The sequence below is a fragment of the Lipotes vexillifer genome, unplaced genomic scaffold (genome assembly GCF_000442215.2).
Source record: "Lipotes vexillifer unplaced genomic scaffold, Lipotes_vexillifer_v1.1 scaffold717, whole genome shotgun sequence".
In the NCBI taxonomy this organism is placed as follows: Eukaryota; Metazoa; Chordata; class Mammalia; order Artiodactyla; family Lipotidae; genus Lipotes; species Lipotes vexillifer.
Window position 1 is genome coordinate 2,611,187 of NW_006798707.1, and position 8,279 is coordinate 2,619,465.

The window sequence follows — 8,279 nt, forward strand, 5'->3', positions numbered from 1 at the left end:
GTTCCCTATATAAAAGGGTCTATTAGGGTTGATGTCACTCCAATAAATATTTTTCACAGCTCACAGACACATCTGGTTCTAGTTTTAGGAGATACATGCCATTAATTTTAATGTGGTCTTAGGGGAGAGCCACTCATTTTATAACTACATTTAAAAACTTAATATCCCTTTGTTTGTTTTATTTACCAAAGCCTGCTGAAACAGAGACTTATGAACCATTCAGAAGCAAACCTTCTCCAACTGAAAAGGTGACAAACATAATTTTGATATACTATATGAGGAGAGCCACCGTCATTAGAAACAAAACACTTACAAACTGTTTTATTTGAAACAAACTTTCCCATTTGGTGTACTTTTCTTCACCAACAAACACATTGAGTTATTTCTTAAATATCTTTGAATGAGAAAGATAGGAGAGCACTGAAAGAGAAACAATCTCATATAGGTAGATGACATGGTTTTATTGTAACAAACTAGGGAGTGACCTAAATAGACAGCCCTGTAATCTAATTACGAGGGGAAAAAAAAAAAAAAGAGCCACAGATCAAGTCTTCAAAAATTAGTCATCCTTTGTGATAGCTGCCCTCCAACTTTAATTGTCTTATAGTTAACAGCTCTACAGTTAACTCCTTCAATTACTAGGCATTTATTTTATTTTTTTATGGTATAAGAAAATGTATTTTCACAAGATATTAATTACATACCAATAAAGCATTTAAACTAAATACAACACTTCAAAACATTCTGCACAAAGAAGTTACAGATCACATTTATTTAATAACAAAATGTCTAGTTCTTTAAGAAAATATTTTTTAAGAACTTACTGCAATAAAATTTTCCAACCAAAGAAAAACATATTAAACAAATTATGGTATAAGACATCATAAAACTTACTAATGTAACAAATCAGGCAGAATTTTGTGCTAGAAACAGAATGGGGGACATCTAAATAAAACAAAAATTCAGAAAATGTGTATTCATAAATTTCTGGTTAACTGAGGCTTAATGTTGCTAAAGACCAGGAGTCTTTAAGCATCAGACTTTGTTTATAAAAATAAAAAATTCCCCAAACATTAGCAACATACTACCTCAGCACAATTTTTTTTTCCCTTTACAATTCAGAATCCTGCCGTTCATTTGTCAAATATATGAACAATATCTAGTTACTTCATTAAACTTAACCAATATTACCCTTCGGATACTGATTCTGTTGCATTATTTTTTTTCCCAATGAACCTAGAGCCTATGCACACTTAGATAAAAACTGGTCTTAGAAATACTTTATTCATGAATAATTCTACACATATTCAATGAAAGCCTACATTTCCAGGCCTAGAAAGAGCAAGACAGACACCAGGCCTGCCTCCAGAGCTTACCATCTAGAATACAGCAAGTCAAGCACTGGTTCTCAATCACTACGAGCCTTCATTTCACCTTTCAAGATGTGCACAGATATTGATGTCCTCTCTAAAGGCAAACTAAATCTTCCCTTATGCATATCATTCCTTAGATTCTCTACGGGGAATTTTGCAATCCGTATGTTGACAAGGCCTATGCTTTGCTTTCTCTGATTGCCTTCTGCTCCTTATAACAACGTCAAGTATTTTATTTTCCTTTCAGTTCTTCCCAACATAGCCTCTGCAGTTTTGTCTATCCAGTTTGGCCTTTTCTGTGACACTCTTGTTACAGTTTTCTGCTCCCCTTCATTTTTGTTTCTTTCCTTCTTACTAGAAGCCTGGTCATCTGGGCTTCCCCATCTGCCTTTCCTAGCTTCTTATTCATTCTAGTAACTAATCTTAACACTTCCTTAAATGTTGGGTCTTCAGTAGGGAGAATTAGTGAGCATTTCAGTTAGTATTTCCTTGAGCTCTGTTGTGAACATTAGATCTTCTTTACAACAATACTTTCTCCCCAAACGTTATTTAGAAATATTATCCTAATATTCTAGGATATTAGGATTTCTGTTTTAAAGGTTTTTTTTAAAAAAAGATCAATAAAGGAATATGCATAATTCAGCAACTGATGCTCCTACTTCAGTCTCAAACCCTTTGGCATATGGGATACCAATGTCACACGTAAGGGGCTAGATCAAAAATTCAGTTTTTGGCTCTTTGAATTTTAAATTAAAATTTATAAGAACTCAAGAAGTTTGAAACTTTAAAACAAGCTAAATGATAAAAGGACAGTTATTCATTGATGTGATCCTTTATCATAAACGATATATAATGAAGAATTCAACTATTTTTGTGTCTGCAAGTCAGATGCTATCAAGCAAACTGCCACGTACGGATTGATCATCTTTTTTACATTTTTAACTCAAAGACAAATAGGAAGATTCAGTAAATTTTAATTTTCCAAATGTTCTCAGAAAGAATGATCAGAAGCATCCTCCACTTATAAGACACAGGTGGATAATCCATTTACCCCCAACGAACCACCTGTGTGTGCTGTGAGGTAGTAATGTGATCTTCTATGGTGATGACACCCTCAACAGAGAAGTGTCCCCTCTTCACGTGAAGAGTGTGAACAACAAGAAAGGACAGAGAGTTACCTTTCATTACTTCATCAACTATTGGTGTTTTCATAGGATTTCAAATGCCTGACTCCAATTTTACAACAATAAAAATACCAATATTTATTCTGGAAGGGGATTTTATGTTCCAAGCAGCAGATATTAACAACTTCCAACACAATCTCTAGGAACTATTCGCAGTTCTGAACCGTGCTTTAGAAAAACATTTCCAGCAGTCTGTGCAGGATTTATTCCTACTCCATCATTGGTAATAACTGCACCTGTTGCTGCAGGAACTTTAAATTCTTCTGCTGCAAACTTTAAGACTGCTGTAAAAGGTGTACTTTCGGGAACACTGAGTACTTTGTACGGCAGCTGCGGGTCCGACGTCAGCGTGATCTTAAAGGAAACCTTCGACATGGTGCAGCCGGTCTGGACAGAAACCCCACTCTAACCTAGGCATTTATTTTGTGATCATTTTATCGTGAAGCATACACCAGAGAGTTTCCTTAAGAGACAATGTTCCACTGAGAGAGAGAGAGAGACAGAGAGAGAGAGTTGGGGGTGTCAGAACTGGAGGAAGGGGGAGGGTTTTGACCAAGGGCAGGGGAAGAGGTATTTGGTTATACCTGGCTTTATAATTTGGGGGGCTAAAATGACTGAGGACATGCCTTATGGCTTAGCTGATCACTCTGGTGCTTGATTATTCTCTCATATGTGTATTGAAATGAAACCAAAAGTAAATCCTAAGCAAAATTCTTGGCCCTGCCTAGGTGTATACCAGGTCTGGCTCTGTACTGACAGGGGTGGCCTCCTACTGATGCATGTGTCCTTGTCTGGTTTCTCAGTATCCTTGAATTAAGCTGACTACAAAAGTCTATGACATTTGATATACAGGATGGGTGCCCTCAGGGTATATCTAGTAAAATTTAGAACTTACTGCCATTTAAGACTATTAAAGACTTGATTAAGAGGAATCATATTCATGGAAGGACAGCCTGATGAATGTTGATTCATTCATTTATAAGTTATCCTGGATTAGTCAAGGCAGCAAAGAGCTATATATCACTATCACAACCTTCACACTTTGCTACCTAAACCTATTCACTTTCACACCATATTGGCTACTGGCTAATATCAAGAGGCATATAAAACAACCCTATGAAAGTCTGTGCTGTGTTTACTAAAAGGAATCATGAGGCTGCTGTTCACTGTGTTGCAAAGTGCCTTCTTTGAGGACACTCCATAGGGACATCTTTCTGATATCAGCACAGTGATAGCTGGGTTCCTCTGAGCACTAGTCTGGCCCAGGTATTTCCTGTCAGTAAGCACAAATAAAGTCATGATTTTAAGACCCTAAATCATGATTCCCCAAGTCCTTTACAATCAGGAAGTCCAATTTCCCTCCACAGACATTTCTGGAATTACCCAAGGATATTAACATGCATGTTATGCCTCCCTAAGCCCAGTGGTATGCTGGTAAATGTTTAACAACCAGCTTTCTGGTGGAAAAAGCTGATAGATTTGTAACATGTGCTAATTTCCTTGGTGTAAATACTGCTCTCACTATGGCCAATGTAATATCACTGAAGGTAGAGTTGGAAAGAGATGCATAGCAGCATTTCATTATATAGTATTTCCACCATATAGATACAGTACATGCTAACAACCTTTAGACTATACATACTAGTAAAATGTAGCAACATAAATAGAATGAGTCTTGAGCAATAATTACCTTTGTTTTTGTTATATTTATTTGTAAGTCTATATAATTTACTTTTTAAATAATGACTCTAACAACTGGCTTGCAAAATTCCCTGAAAGTTTAACAATTGGCTCTCATGAGCCAGTGTAAGCTGGCTCCCACACACCACTATCTAAAGCCACACTGGGTTGGGAGTCTAGCTAATAGTTTGCCCTTTAGTCTCTTGGATTAACAATCCTGGTCTCATCAGGAGCAGGACCTTAGCCTGATCCTTTTCCTAAGTCTTGCCACATGTCCAGAAAGAGAGGGAGGCAGTTTCCTACATGCAATCAGAACCACTCCCTGCCAGTCCCCTACTCTAAAGTCTGCCGGTCTCCAGGCTCAGGTGCTCTATAGAGCTTCTGCTCACCACACAATGCTCCTACACCAATGGCAGCCTTCTCGTGTCCTGCTTCCAAGCTGCTGACTTCCCTAACTGACAACTGCCATTCTGCCCATGGACCACTGCTCACACTCAGGCCAAGAACTTCCTGAGGGTCAGTATCTGCCAAGTGAGGCTTCTCTCTTTGGTACCCGCCTACCCTTGAACCTCATCGTGGCTCTGACTGCCTCTATTGCTGCTGCTGCCTGCAGCACTGTCTCCTCTGACCTCTGGATCTCCACCTCTTACCTCTTCCTCTGCCCTCAACCTCTTATCCACATTTTAAGGTCTAAATAAACTTTGAAAACTGAGATTCACATAAATGTGACACGAAAACTCACATAACCAAGTAGGATGAAATGGAAGTGAAGAATGATCCCAAGTTTACAAAATGGGTATACATCTATCTATCTATTCCCTGCTTTTAGAAAGTTCGCCTTATGCAACTTTGCTTTTATGAAAGACCTACGTGAGTATCTTTTCCCGCTAACCAAAAGAAATCCAAAGAGGATTTTCATTGTTACAAAAAAAGGCGAAAAGTAAAAATAGTGTTTAGCGCTAGTTGTGCAGCAAGCCATTACAGAGGAAATGCACACATCAAGCACCGCCAAGTTCCTTCTCTAGGAACTATACGCAGCATCTCAGCATCAGGCTGCCATAACTTTGAACTGTGTCTGTGAGCATCTGTGCTTTATCTCGATTTATTTTGTGCACCTGTTAGCAAGATGTGTCCTAGGGTAATTGTTTCTTTGCTTTATGACATTTCGGCTTACGAAAAGTTTCATAAGAATGCTCTACTTTCAGATAGGGGAATTACACCATATATATGTCTATATAAATAAATATATTTATAATATAATTATATTATATATGATATAAAATATATATTCAGAAATAAAACAGAAAAGTGGTTATCTATGGCTGGTGAAATTATAGGTGATTTTTATATTTTTTCTTTGTTTTCCAATTTCCTCCAATAAATACGTTTTATTCTGGCGGGGGGAATGGCAACTCTGACTTGAACTGATATGAGGCAAAATGCAGTCTTTATTTACCTTACATGACATGGATATTCATATGATTTTCTTTAAAAAAAATTAATTATTCAGTTTATAGTGAGCTGCCCCAGAAGCTGCTGGGGTGTTAAGTAATACATAGTATATGCACTAAACTTCAAAATCTGAAGACGACTGATTCTGAATTCTTATATAATATTTTTGGAGGGGGATCCCACAGGGAAGTTGGTTGGGCCCCTAGTGATAGAGCTCTTTCATTTTTATAATAGTCCTTTCTTACCCAGGATTCTAAGGCACTAGAAAACCTGGTGGGGTGGGGGTGAAGGGGCATCTCCATCTGCAGGCAGTACCAGACGGTACTCAGAACCACCCTCTGAGCTCTTCTGACTCCCAGAACTCTGCTGAGACCGGCCTCTCTCTGCCCTCCTCCACTTGGGGTGATTTTCTCTAAGATGCTCACTTTCACTCTGTGCAATCCAGTTTCCTTTGAGTGTCCCTCGTCCCTTAAATATATCTGCATATATATAAACCCTAATTGAGGACAGGGTTCAAAGTTCTTTCTCACGGGGTTCATGGGACCCATGAAAATTGGAGGATAAGAAGACACCTTAAGTGTTCTAAACATTCTGTTACTCTTTTAGAGGTTCATGGAAGAGATTTGGGAAAGTGGCATCCAACTCCACAAGCTGGTCTATTCAAGTCTCAGTTCCAGCTCAGCCAGAACACTTACTCCACTTGCTACTCATTGGTTGCAATTTTCCTTGGTTGCTACAAAGCTTAGAATCATATTTGTGACTTATCCCTAGCAAACCATAGGACCTTACACCATGCATTTTACATATAATACTGCTGGTTTTATCTTATCTTTCCCACTCTTGGTTTTCTTTTGTGCTCTTTTTCTCTGTATATATTTTTAATTTATCCTACTTCATGTATTTACATAAGTTACTTTAAATCCCTTCTTCTGGAATGAAGCAGGGTATAAATAAATGGTGATTAACAAAAGAGTTTGATGAGGATCCATTTCTTCACCTCTAAAGGCCCTAAGATGAACTGCTGGCAATAAGAGTCTATGAAAACTACTCCAGACAGGATCACCATTATAGCTTGTCACCTGTTCTGTGTTCACCACCAATCCACAAGCTAAATCTTGAAATGGAGAGACAGCTAGGAAAAAAGGGATCAGGAAATCCTATCTCTGTAAGTCATCTGAACCATCATAAAGCACTTGATTGGATAATGCTCTTTCCCCAAAAAAGTATGATTTCTGTTCTCGACATTTATGTTGTAACACATGCATATTTAAGCATCTCAGTTCACATACACTGAGAGGGAGTATATCACAATTGTTGAGTGCAGACTCTGGCACTAGGATGCCTGGGTTTGAATCCCAGATCTGCCATTTACTTGGGGCTAGGTATTTAACCATTCTGTGCTTCAATAAATTCCGTCTACAAAGTAGAGATAATAATAGTACCTACCTCACAGGGCTGGTGTAAGGATTAAATGAAAATAACATATGTACTATAACATTTAAAACAGTGCCAGAGCACATACAGGGATCTCAAAAATGTTAGCTATTATTAGTGATATGTGAGTGGGAGAAGCACTGCCTTGAGCTTGAGACAGCATCTTGTTTGTGAGTTTCTGGACAAACACCTGAGGAATGAGTGAAGACTTTCGGTCTGACCACTTCTGAGAACAGGCCAAAAACTCTGGCTTACCTAGATCCTTTGCGTGGCTAGTCTTCCCCCTGCTTTTCTAGAGGCAGAATTCTGTGGTGGAAAGAAGAGGTGGGCAACCAACCTTCCTGAGCCTCCGCGTTTCTTTGTCCCTCTCTTCTACACACCAGATACGGTGGGAGCTGCAGGCACAAAGATAAATTGGGTTTACCGTGTAGGAGCTCACGGTTGAGTGCAGGAGATAAATGCAAAAACAATTACAAGGTAGGGTGATTAAGCAATATATAATGAAGGTATTTTTCTTGTTCAAAATGCACTGTGGAAAAGCAGTATCCACAGAATGGAAGATGTAAGATATGTGAAAGCGCTCTACAGAAGGCAGACAACGGTACCCATGTAAAATATTATTACTGCTGACCCTCCCAGGGCCCACTTTAACTTATTTCATCCAGGGGCACTTGGGCAACCAACCTTGTGGAATCGTAGGGTATAAAACCCCTTACGTGCAACGTCAAACTGTTCCAGCAGAGTAACCCCTTCTTGCTTTCCAAACGTGTAAACCCAGTTTCAAACACGGGTAACGCAGTCCGCGTTTCCAGGGACTGAAACCAAGAAAACAAAAGCAAGGCGGAACGAGCACAACCACGTCTGCTGAGTGCCCCGGACCCGGGAAGCTGGGAAGCTGGGAAGCGGAAAGGTCAGCGCTGCCTACGCGCGCTCTGCGTAATGGGAGCTTCCCCAGCGCAGCAAACCCTGGGAGCCTCAGGGGTACCACCTGCGCAGCCGCGAAGATTCGGCGCACTGGAAGAGGCGAGAGGGCGCAGCACCTGCGCGAAGGCAGTGGCGCGGTGGCGGCGGCGGGAGAACCGAGTCCAGTGCGATTGCGCGGAGGCCGGGGGCGAGGCGGGGCCGCGAGCGAGTGCGCCGTGCGCCTGCGCGGAGG

General features: G+C 39.9%; 1 pseudogene across 1 annotated transcript; it reads right to left on the reverse strand.

The window, feature by feature from the left end:
- Positions 1 to 2,674: 2,674 nt before the first annotated feature.
- On the reverse strand, positions 2,675 to 2,937 carry LOC103080196 (ubiquitin-fold modifier 1 pseudogene; annotated as a pseudogene). The gene has a single exon (XR_014368707.1). The product of XR_014368707.1 is annotated as a ubiquitin-fold modifier 1 pseudogene (transcript).
- Positions 2,938 to 8,279: the final 5,342 nt, after the last annotated feature.